The sequence below is a fragment of the Dipodomys spectabilis genome, unplaced genomic scaffold, assembly GCF_019054845.1.
Source record: "Dipodomys spectabilis isolate Male_0828 unplaced genomic scaffold, ASM1905484v1 ptg000457l, whole genome shotgun sequence".
Classification (NCBI taxonomy): Eukaryota; Metazoa; Chordata; class Mammalia; order Rodentia; family Heteromyidae; genus Dipodomys; species Dipodomys spectabilis.
This window is the reverse complement of record NW_024871134.1, coordinates 1354651-1367557: the sequence shown is the minus strand read 5'-3', so window position 1 is coordinate 1367557 and position 12907 is coordinate 1354651.

Here is a 12907-nt window from a genome sequence, read left to right as displayed (position 1 = left end):
GAGATGGGGTCAGGGGTGGAGATGGGGTCAGGGGTGGAGATGGGGTCGGGGTGGAGATGGGGTCGGGGTGGAGATGGGGTCAGGCGTGGAGATGGGGTCAGGCGTGGAGATGGGGTCAGGGGTGGAGATGGGGTCAGGGGTGGAGATGGGGTCGGGGTGGAGATGGGGTCAGGTGTGGAGATGGGGTCAGGCGTGGAGATGGGGTCAGGGGTGGAGATGGGGTCAGGGGTGGAGATGGGGTCGGGGTGGAGATGGGGTCAGGTGTGGAGATGGGGTCAGGCGTGGAGATGGGGTCAGGGGTGGAGATGGGGGTCAGGGGTGGAGATGGGGTTGGGGTGGAGATGGGGTCAGGTGTGGAGATGGGGTCGGGGTAGAGATGGGGTCAGGGGTGGAGATGGGGTCAGGGGTGGAGATGGGGTCGGGGTGGAGATGGGGTCAGGTGTGGAGATGGGGTCAGGGGTGGAGATGGGGGTCAGGGGTGGAGATGGGGGTCAGGGGAGGAGATGGGGTCAGGGATGGAGATCTTCTGGGTCAAGTGGAGATGTCCCAGGTCAGGGGTGATGTTCCAGGGTCAGGGGTGATGTTTCCAGGTCAGGTGGAGATGTCCGGGTTAGGGATGGAGATGGGGGTCAGGGGTGGAGATGTTCCAGGGCCAGGTGGAGATGTCCCGAGGTCAGAGATGATCTTCTCAGGTCAGGTGAAGATGTTCCAGGTCAGAGGTGGAGATGTCCCGGGTCAGGGGTGATATTCTGGGTCAGGGGGGGAGATGGGGGTTAGGTGGAGATGGGGGACAGGCATGTAGATGTCCCAGGTCAGGTGGAGATGTCCCAGGTCAGGTGTGATGTTCCAGGGTCAGAGGTGATGTTTCAGGGTCAGGTGGAGATGTCCTGGGGTCAGGTGGAGATGTCCTGGGATCAGGGGTGATATTCCTGTGTCAGGTGGAGATGTTCCGGGTTAGGAGTGGAGATGTCCTGGGTCAGGGGTAATGTTCCGGGTCAGGGGTGGAGATGGGGGTCAGGTGGAGTTGTTCTGGGGTCAGGTGGAGATGTCTCGGGCCAGGGGTGATGTTTCAGGATCAGGTGGAGGTGTCCGGGGTCAGGTGGAGATGTCCTGGCCCTGTTTCAGGACTTTCCCCATTTCATCTGGAGACAGAAACTTGAGTAGGTGACAGACAAGCACCTCTGTGATGTCACTGTGCCGCAGAGCGGGATGGATATTTAAGGGAACTGTATATGTGCAATGAAGTGACCTTGTGCAAGGCCTCGGGTTCCAGGAAAAGGAACCCAGGAAATAGGAAAGCTTCTGTCTTCATTGTTCTTCGTTGGCATTTTCAATAAACATTTCACAAATAAATAATTTATTTCCAAGCTTCAGTCTAGTTACAGGGTTCTGTGTAGTGGCCTTCAAGTACATGTATTATGGCGACAGGACATAGATGTATTTGAGTACTGAGGGTTTTTTACTAGCATACATTAGTGGTATACATGAGGTTCAAAGGACTTTTCCACACCTGCATACCCCACACCTGCATAACCCCATAAAATTCACTCCCTATTGCTCTTCCTGAGAACCTACCCCCTCTCAATGTCAACAGGTCTGTCCAATTGCTCTGTCTTCAATCATGTAAACAAACTACATTCATCTTCTGCTGAACATTTTTAACCTGCATGCTACCAATTTGGATATGATTTCTCACTCTCAACTCTCTTAGTACTTTATGTCTGCCTTGTTTGTTGCAGGTTTGCATTTTCTTTTTATGTTATAGTTTTGTGTGTTGTCATGTGTTCTGTTTTCTTACAAACATGAAGGGAAGCTGGGTTCACACCGGACTATCTCTGTGTACTTTGCTATAGAAGCACTTGAAGACATATATTGAATTGATGGTTTAATAACTATCTACTTAGTGAAATTATGAAATTCTATAAAAATGGCTTAAGTTGCGTAGTGTTTTTTTGTCTAGACTACACCCCTGGAGTGACTGACGTTAATACTTGGATGGCCAATTTCCTCCCTCTCTTTAAGACCAGCCAACTTAGTTGTATGCTAGATAGGACCCACAGGAGGTCATATTTGTTATATTTTATTATGGTGGTGATATGTATTTGCTGTAGAAACTTTATGTTATGGATTGAAAAATGGAGAAATTGGAATCTCTATAGCCCTAACAGTTACTGTGTGGAGTGATTTATGATTTAGTTTATTAAACTTTTAACATATGCAGCTAAGCCAGGTTTTGAAGGCTGGAGTTATTTTTCACCCACGGTGTGTTGAGACTGACTTTCCCAAGTATAAAACTGAGGGATGGCTCTTCATGAAGGTGCATTTGTGCACACCAACTAAATCGACTGGGTTCCCTGCATACCGACCTCCATTTCCTCCTGCACTGAAGGTGCTCCTGTTTATTCCGACCTCTCATTTCCTTCAAGCACTGACGGTGCTCCTGCTTAGTTTCAACATCTCATTTCCTTCGTGCACTGATGGTGCTGTTGCTTAGTTCTGCCCTCTCATCTTCCTGCTGATGATGGTACTGATGGTACTCCTGCTTAGTTCTGCCCTCTCATCTCCTTCTGGACTGACGGTGCTGCTGCTTAGTTCTGGCCTCTCATCTTCCTGCACTGGTGATGCACCTGCTTAGCTCTGACCTCTCCTTTCCTGGTGCATCAATCGCACTCCTCCTGTGCACGTTCCTCTTGTGCTGCTGCTTCAACTGATTTGAGAACTCATCACATCAACACCCAGCTTCACCGTCCCATGCTGCTCTGCACTTCCTTCCAGTGTCCATGACCTGGAGGCGGGGTGACATCACAGACTTTGGGTTGACATGTTGGTGATGCCATAGACCTGGGGAGACACACGGCATGGCATGTTGTCACAGATCAGGAGTGTCACAGGGAGTGATATCATAGACGTGAGATGACACGTAGGGTGACGTCACAGACCTGGGATGACATGCAAAGTGACACAACAGGCCTGGGATGACATGCGAAGTGATGCCACAGGCCTGGCCAGCACTTGGAGGGAAGTCAGGGGCGTGGTTGGTGTCGCCCTGCCTTCCCCCTCCTCCTCCCCTCCGGAGCCAGCAGTGGAGGCCAGGATGCTCTCTGTGGAGGCTCAGGAGACCAGGGACCAAGGCCTAGGCCGCCCTGCAGCGCCCTGTGGGAATGGCCGGTCCCAAGAGGCCAGGGAGCAGCTTGGGGAGCGGCATGGGGAGCAGACAGGGAGTGGTCCCCAGCGGCCCTGGAGGCTGCAGCGCCAGCCATTCCACTGAGCCAAGGCCTCCTGCAGGCCGCAAGGACCGCAAGGACCGTGCTCTCCAGCGGCCTCGCTGAGCGAGATCCGGCACGCTATGGGCACGCGGGACATGCCAGGCGCACGCAGGATGCGGGCACTAGGGGTCAGAAGGGTCAGAGGGAACAGCAGCAGCAGGGCCCGGGGAGAGCGCTCCAACCCGGCCCTGAACCACGCCCCCTGCACCCCACCCTGCGCCCCGCCCCTCCTCTGCCCCCCCGCCCCTCCCCTGCCCCCCCGCCCCTCCCTGCACCCTGAGCCCCGCCCCGCTCCCCCCCACCCCCCGCCCTGGGCTCCTCGCACCACCCTGCGCCCCGCCCTGCACCCCGCAACCCGCTCTGCGCCCAGCACCTCCAGCCCCGGCTAGTGCGCATAGCCCGGGGTTAACTTCGCCTCCACGGCGTGTCAGCGCGGGCTCTGAAATCTTTAGAAAAGGTAAATATTCCCACGCACAGGCCCGCACGCGCGCACAGCACACTCGCACACCCAGCACACGCGCACACAGCACATCCACACCTGCACACAGCACACGCAAACACCTGCCCGCACGCGCAGCACACGCGAACACATCACACCTGTACACGCCCGCATGCGCACACAGCATCCGTGCACACAGCACACGCACCCACCTGCACACGCACACAGAACACGCGCACACGCCGAGCTGGCCACGAGGGGCCCTGCTGTTGCGGGAAGGGGAAGCCAGACCGGTTCTCGATTTCTTGCGGCTTCTCCGCATCCCCCGCCCCGCCCTGCGCGGCCAGGCCTTAGGCCAGGAAGGAAAAGGGACTCCTGACTCCCGCTTCAACTCAGCAAGGGGTCGGCGAGGCAGGGCGGGGGGGGGGGGGGGGAGCCCCGGGAAGGCAGAATGGCAGTCATCAAGGTGGCCGGGGCGACACCCCCAACCGCGAGCACCGAGCGCCGCGCCGCCACCGAGGTCGGGTCACCGAGAGTGGAGCGCGTCAAGTACATGATCACTTGTTCTCGCGCGGAGTGCTCATTGTCCGACACACGCTACGTGGGTCAGGAAAGTCCTGCTGCACAGCGAGGAGACCTTGAGCTGAAAACGAATGTGCGCTCGTTTTATGAGTGTCTTTAAAATGTTTGGGAAGACGCGCAGATATGCAGACGTGCAGGTATGCAGATCGCGGATGTGCAGACTTGCAGATATGCAGGCGTGCAGACATGCAGACGTGCAGGTATGCAGATTGCAGATGGGCAGGTATGCAGATATGCAGATAATAAACGTGTGCACGCTAGGCACACGTCGGAAACCACCCTTGAAGTAGCACTGATTACCAACGCACGGAAATACGTTGGTGGAGAAGCAAAGCTGGGGCTTTAGTCCAGCTCACTTTTTAATTCAGCAATTGATTAACGAGGCAGACCATCCATGCCAGAAGAACTCTGAGGTGGCGACCGCGTTAGGAAATCAGACGCGATCGCTCACAAGACAGTGAGGCCGCGATTCAGGGCTTTCGAGGGCTTCGGACCCCGGGACTCACTGGACACTCTCCCTCTCCTTCCCCCCCCTACTTCCTCTCCTTCCCTCCTCCCTCCCTCTCCTTCCCTCATACTTCCCCTGCCCCCCTCCTCCTCCCCCTCCCTCCTCCGCCTCTTTCCACCACCATCAGAAAATGAGTGCGGGAGTCCTCTGGAAGGAAGCCACCAGCTGGTGTCGAGGCCCAGGGAAGTGACTCCGGCTCGCGCGGCGGAGATAGGAACTCGGGCTGTCCTCGGCCGGCGGGGCCGCGTCCCATGCCCGCCCCGGGCATAGGCGCCCCCCTCAGCCCCTTCCCTGCGCCCAGCCCCCCCGCTGTGCGCCCAGTTCCCCCCGCCGTGCGCCCAGTCCCACGCCCCGCCCGCTGGCCCGCCCCGTGCCTCAGCTCCGTCTCGAGGTCTGGGGACTTCGTCTTCATTAGCCAGGAACCGGCGTGACGGGTCCTCCGCAGACTGAGTCCCAACGGAGCAGAGCTGTGCTGGAAAACTTCCCGGAAGTGCTACTTCCGATCGTTTACACTGTGCCCCGCCCGCGGGCACGGCGGACCCGAGCCATCCGCTGACCACGGGGGCACGCGAGTCCGCACACGCACACTGTACAAGCACCGGACACGCGTGTCCTCGGGTCTGCACACGCGCACATCACAACCCCGCGGACTCGCGTGTCCTCGGGTCTGTCTGCACACACACATCACAACCCCACGGACCCGCGTGTCCCTCGGGTATGTCTGCACACGCCCCTCCGGTGGAGATCCGCAGAAAATGTCTTTGGTAACTGAACGATCTCCGAGTTCAAATCCAAGATCCGCAGCCCGGTACACGGAGAAAGTGTGGACGTCACGCGCTGGTGTGCAGACCAGTGAGCGCGCGCGCGGGCCCGGCAGGAGGGGGGAAGGGGAAAGAGGGGGGAGGAAAGGGAGGGAGAGGATGGGGGAACGGGGGATGGGGAGGCGGCCCCCCCTCCGGAGAGGGGCCCGGCCTCGGGGGAGGAGGGACGGCGAGGACGCCGCCCCGCCCCGCCCCGCCGTCCACCTGCGGGCGCGGGGCGCGGGGCTGGGGACGCGGGCCGGCCGAGCCGGAGAACGCGGCCACACAGCGCATCCGCGGGGCGCTTCAGACCTGGACTCGGCCGCCCGCCCCCCGCTCTACCCGGACCCGAACCCTCGCCTCCCGCCCGGACCTGGACCCGAGCCGCCCGACCTCCGCTTTACCCGAACCCGAGCCGCCCGCCTCGCGCCCGCTCCACCCCGGCCCGGCCGGCCCGCTCCGGCGCGGAGCGACCTCGCGCTCGCCAGGAGCCGAGCCGGGCGCCCCGCGGGTCCGCGCTCTGCGGCTCCACCGCAGATCCAGGTAGGCGCGCGCGCCCCGCGTCCCTCGCGCACCATCGCCCCGCGTCCCCCGCGCTGAATCCGCACCTCGCGCCGGTCCCGGCCCGCAGCTCTCCGCCCCCAGCCCCGTTGTAGTCCCGGGCTGCGCTGTGCTCCGGGGGCGAGGTCACTGGCAGTGCCAGCGGCGGGGGCCGGGCGGTGCGGACCCGGGCGGTGCGGACCCGGGCGGTGCGGACGGAGGAGGCGGGGACAGGGCAGCGGGGACAGGGCGGCGGGGGCCGGGCAATGAGGACGGGGGCGGCGGGAGCCGGGGTCGTGGTCGTGGTCGGGGCCGGGCCTGGGGTCCGGGCCGGGGCCGGCGTCCCAGGGCGCCTTTCCCCGCGGTCCTTGGACGTCCACCCCGCTCTTTCACCACCCGAGCCCCGCTGGGGTCCGGCAGGGCCCGGGCCATCCGCATCCCGGCCCCGCGTCCTGCGTTCGGCGCCGCGACCCCAGTCCCGCCGGCCCCGTGTTCCGCCCCGTGCTCCCTGAGGTCGGGAAGTTTGCGGGTCCAGGAGGCCGCGTTCCTCGCAGAGGTGGAAGGTGCATGTGGGGTTTTCGGGGACGGTGGACTCAGAGCCAAGAGGCAGCTGTGCTGGGGGGCATTTAGTTAGACTGGGAGGAAGTTAGACTGGGGGGCAGCTTTGCTGGGGGCAGTTAGACTGGGGGGCAGTTAGACCGGGGCAGCTATGCAATGCTGGGGGGCAGCTATGCTGGAACTCGAAGAGACAAAATTAGACCACCGGAACTGAAGTGAGAGACTGAGAGCCACGCGTGAGCTTTGGGGAATGGAAAAGTAACGGATCCTCTCCCCATTTAACCCCTACCCCATTACCTACACTGCATACTTTACCTCGTACACCCCACCCACGGTGCCCTTTACCTCGCACATCTCCACTGCACCCCAACCCGCCTTCCCCAACTGCACCCCAACCCGTACACCCCCACTGCACCCCCTAACCCCACCCCCCCAAAGCACCCCCTAACCCCACACACCCCCACTGCACCCCCAACCATGCACATCTCCACAGCACCCAACCCCACACCCTCCACTGTACCCCCAGCCCCACCGTACCCTCACTGCACCCCCACCCCACATACCTTCACTGTACTCCAACCCCACACACCCCCAGGGCTGCACCTCCTTGCCTCCCCATTCCAAGTTCCTCCAGGGAGGGGAGGTCTGACACAGAAGCAGCTGGAGGTGGGGTGGCCTGGGGCCTGCACCTCTGCTAGGGTTTGCAGGGGTGAAGTTGGCTGCTGGGCGGCTCTTCCCCTCCTAGAGGACAGCTGAGAGCAATGGCCTCCAGTGTGGTGCTGGAGGGCCCAGGGCTCCCAGCCGGCTAGGCCGGCCCCTGTCCCATGGAGAGCCCCTGGTGGAGAGCCCGGCTGCAGCCACTCCCTTGGCCTGCACACATGCAGGTGCTGTGGAGGCAGACTCCTCTAGGGGTGATGCTGTGTTCTGTGGGTGGCAGTGACTCCTTGGGGGGAAAGGGAGGGCGGGGCCTGCATGGAGAGGGAAGGAAGGCCGGGCCTGTGGAGGAAGCTAAGATCCTCCTGAGGGGACTGGAGGCAGAGAAAGAGAGGCCACCCAGGCTCAGGCCTGTCATCCTAGCTACTCAGGAGGCTGAGATCCTCAGGTCACAGTTCGAAGCCAGCCCAGGCAGGATTATCTCCCATAGCCAGGATTAGCCAGCAAAAAGCCAGACATCAAGCTGTCACTCAGGGTTAGAGTGTCAGCCTTGACCCAAGAAGTTCAAGGAGAGCACCCAGGCCCTGAGTTCAAGCCTCTACTGCTTTGCAAGTGTCATGCATGCACGCATGCGCACTCGTGCGCGCACACACACACACACACACACACACACACACACACACACACACACAGAGGATGAGTAAACTGCCAGGCTCTTCTTTGAGATTTTGTGCAGACTGATCTGTCCACGTGGAAGGAATCTAAGTGAGGTTTCCTGGCAAAGGTGGGAGGGGGTCATGGCTGCCCCAGCGGAGTCACCCACCCTGGGCAGGTGAGAGAAATATCACAAAGAAGGGGAACCAAACACGACTGTATTTGTATCTGAGGCCTTATTATCCTAGGAAGCCATCCAGAACAGATGGAGGCCCATGGAGTTCTCCAGAAATGGAGATTTTCCATCAGCATCTACTTTCTGGCCCCACAGTGTAAATCTCACTTGCTACAACAGTCATTTTCTGGGCGGGCAGAAATGTCCAGTGCACCCGGAGTAGAGACTGGGAGATGGGAACTATGAGGGAGAGCTAATTGGTGTGAATGGAAGTTCAAGTGAAGGATAAAAAGGTAACAGGAATATGGAACTGTGAAAGTGTTCTGGGAAGACAAATGGGACTGGTGCTACATCACAAGAGGCAGCCGGGCAAGGACAAGGGCCTGGTAGAGAAGTAGCAGAAGTAGGGGAGGCCTACCAGCCAGAGGCCTGGTAAGACAGGCCTGGAGGTGAGGGAGAGGGATGGGCAGGCCCAGTGCAGGAGAAGAGGCTAAGGGTCAATGGATCAATTTGTGGGTGTGTGTGGCAGTGCTGGGACTTGAACTCAGGGCCTGCACACTATCCTTGATCATTTTTACACAAAGCTGATGCTCTACCAATTGAGTCACACCTTCACATCCAACTTTTTGGTGGTTAATTGGAGATAAGAGACTCACAGGCTTTCTGGCCCAGGGTGGCTTTGAACCACGATCCTCAGATCTTAGCTACCTAAGCTACCAGCCTTCAGCTTTTCTAAGTTGCAGAAGACCTCTGCAAACTCTTCACATCAGTGATGAAATTGAAAGTTTCCGTGCCATCGAGATAGGAGCTCTTGGGTATGCTTGTCTGCTTCTTGGCTTAGGTTTTTAACTGCATGTTCGGCTTTTCGGCTGTTTTTTTTATTTCTTCCCCCAAATAGTTTGTGCACTGTTGTAGCTTCCCTAAAAATGGTGTCAAGGTTGGTAGAGGAGCAGATGAGCAGGCCCTGCTGTTCTCCTTGTTTACAGTCTCACATGATTCACAGCTGTGTCAGATTGTCCTGATGGGCTTCTGTATTCACTAGAGTGCATTGAGGGTGGAGTGAAAATGATCCATCTCGTCATGCAGCATTCATTTTCATAAAGAATGTCAGCGCACAAGGCTTTTTTCAGCCAGTGCACAGGATACTCCAGCTTTCCCCAAAGTTGAACTACTATTCACCTGACAGCCATGTCCTGGTCCATCTTCTCCCTCTCTTCTCACACATATACTTCTCTCACAATTTCCCAGTTGGATGATAGTGCTAACCCTCTATCCCTCCACATGTTCTGCAGTACCAGTGCTCTGGATGACTGTTATACTATGTGAGATGACTGTATACCTGTGAGACAACTGTTACATACTGTGAGACAGCTATTATGTACTGTAAGACAACTGTATACACCGTGAGACCACCGTTATATACTGTGAGATGACCGCTTGCTTATACAGTGTGAGATGACTGGTCCACAGTGTGAAATGATAGGTATACAGTGTGAGGTGACTGTTATATACTATGAGATGATTGTTATATACTGTGAGATGACTGATACACCGTGTGAGATGATTGATAAACACTGAGATGACTGATACAGTGTGAGACAGCTGTTGCACCCTGTGAAACAACTGTTGTACGGTATGAAATGACTTATACAGTGTGAGACCACCTCTATGCACCATGAGATAACTGTATACCATGTGAGATGACTGTTACACACTGTGAGATATGTTATACTGTGTGAATGACTGTTATACAGTGTGACATGATGGTTACATAGTGTGAGATAACCATTATCCAGTGTGAGATGACTGTTACACAGTGTGAGAGGATCTCTATACAATGTGAGGTGATGGTTATACAAGGTACATTTCTTCGTGTTCCAAGGGTAGATTTCATTTGGTTTACCTGAGTCTTGTACTCACAGGCCTCTGGTGGTTTTATCTAGAGAGCCCACCATTCTGTATGCTGTCTTTTCTTCCTCCTCTTCCCACTGTTTCTGTGTCAGGGTTCAAGTGCTAGCATTTGCTCATTTTGTTTGGAGCGGTCCTGGGAACCTCTTTTACAGAGATCCACTGCTGTAAGTCTGACAATGGGCACATTGGAAGACAGTGACAGAACACCATCCTGTTGATGAAAGAAAAATGAAATTTCGGATTGCTTATTGTGTTTCCTGCACCTACGTATAGATTTAGGTGGAATATTTAAGCCACATGCTGGTGGCTTATGCCTGTAATCCTAGCTGCTAAGGAGGCTGAGATCTGAAGACAAGAGTTTGAAGCTAGCCCAGATAGGAAACGCTGTGAGATTCTTATCTGCAGCTATTCACCAAAAAGTCAGAAGTAGAGCTTTGGTTGAGTGGTAGAGCACTAGGCTTGAGCAAAAACCCTAAATAAAGGTCAGCACCCGGGCCCTGAGTTCAAGTCCCAACACCAGCTCACCAGGATTTTTTTTAAAGCACTTTTTTTTAAAAAAGTAGTGTCCTTGATTTTAAGAGGAAGTTTAAGGCAAAGTGACTTTTTTCTCTTAAACCGTCAATATCCAGAATTACTCCAGTTGACAAAGCACACTGGGAGTCCTGTGTTAGGGGTGGGAGGTGGGCGGGGTGGGGGCGCAGATCTGCGGACAGCCTGTATTTCAGTTGTCATGCAATGAGAAGTCTCTCACAGGCAGGGGTGGCTGGAGGTCTGGAGCTTCCTGGGCTCTGTCAGGGCCTCTGTGGGGCTCACAGTTGCACTTTCCACCTGCTGAGAAGGAACGGAGGGCTGGTTAGGAGGGGACCAGGACTTCTGTTGGTAGAGGTATGTGAGGACATGCTGGTCTCTTGTCTCAGTAAACACCGTGGTGGTTCATTGTCACAGGCTTTAGTCATGAACACCTGGATTTGTGTTTCAAGATCTGGAATCTCTGCATGAGCTCTAGTATGCTATGTTAGTCCTTCTTGCTCCTTGTCTGTAGAACTGGGGCCTGACGCCTTGCAGAACAGACCTGAGGCCTGAGGAGAAAGTTGTGCATTCGGAATTGCACTTTGAAAGGACATTGTTGTGGCCTTGTGTGGCCTGGGCATTTGCTCGCAGGGTCAGGACTCACAGCGTGGTGGGTATGCACCTCTGCGTTGAGGCATGTTCTGAATATCCAAGATCCTGGAATTTCCTGGCCAGAGACTGTTTGCCCCATAGGGGCTGGGTGTCCTCTTCTTCCTTTCTTCATTGCAAGAAAGTCAAGGCTTCTACTGCCAGCATGCTTAGCCGGTAGTGGACAAGAGATCCACCTCTTGCGTCACAGCTCCATTTCTGGCTTTTGGGTAGATAATTGGAGATAAGTCTCAAGATCTTCTCTGCCCAGGCTGGCTTTGAGAGATGGTCCTCAGATCTCAGCCTCCTGAGTAGCTAGGATTACAAGAGTGAGCTACCAGCATTCAGTCTAAAGCTTATGTTTTACTGTGAAGAACAATACACTAAACTGGGATAACGTTGGCTTAGGTGTGTCACTAAAAATAACTTGATTACCATCTAACTCAGACAGGAGAGGAATCTGGCCAGTTTGGATAGAGGAGTTTGTGGAAAGCCAAGAATTAGGAAATCTATGGAAGGCAGTCGGGCATCCAGGGTGGCAAAAAGCCACCTGACGATGGCAGGTATCTAGGGAGCATGTTAAGTATTAGGAAAAGGAGAGTTCAGAAAGATTAGGTGGATGTGCTCATGCCAGTGGCTGGCATCTAGAATTCTAGCTACCTGGAAGTATGGATCTGAGGACTGCGATTCAAAGCCAGTTTGGGCAGAAAACCTAAGACTCTTACCTCTAATGAACCACCGAAAAGCCAGACATAGTGGTGTGGCTCACATGGTAGAGCTCCAGCCTTAAGGGTGCTCAGGCTCTGAGTTCAAGCCCCAGAACAGAAAAAAGAATGAAAGAAAAGGAAGGAAGGGAAAGAAGAGAGACTTCACGGGAAGTCTTGAATTTGGCAGTTTTGCTGGCCCTGGTTCTGAGGACACCACTAGCAGAGGTTAAGGATCTAGGACACATGTTTTTGTTTTTGTCGGTCGGTCAGGGCTTGAGCTCTGGGCCTCAGTGCTTTCCCTGCACTCTTAAGTTCAAGGCAGGCGCTCTACTGCTTGAGCCACAGCACCACTTCTGGTTTCCTAGTGGTTTATTGGAGATAAGAGTCTCACGAAGTTTCCTGCCCATGCTGGCTTTGAACCGTGATCCTCAGATCTCAGCCTTCTGTGTAGCTAGGATTACAGGCGTGAGCCACCAATGCCTGGCTCAGGACATGTGTTTTTACACCTGTTTTACATAAAGGGCTTTACATGAGGCTTCAGCAAAGACTTTTCAAAAGTCCCCAGCTTAGCAGAGTAAATTGTCATTTAATCAGAGCCTGAGCAAGAGAACCTCAAACAATAAAGATGTGTCAGAACTATACAGAAAGAATCCTCATGCCACAGACCCCTGCAATGAGTTAAGAATTATAAAAGAATTATTAAATACCAGTAGTACATTGCATTGTATCCTAAGATTTATAGATTGGCAGTCTTTTATTCTTTCAAAGTTTGACACCTGAGCACCAGTGGTTTATGGCTATATTACTAGCATTCTGAGGATTATGGTTTGAAGCCCACCAGGCAGGAAAGTCCCTGAGAGACTCTTTATCTCCAATTGACCAGGCAAAAGCCAAGGTAGAGCTGTGGCTCAGATGGTAGAGTACTAGCCTTGAGGGAAAAGGCTAAAGGACAGTG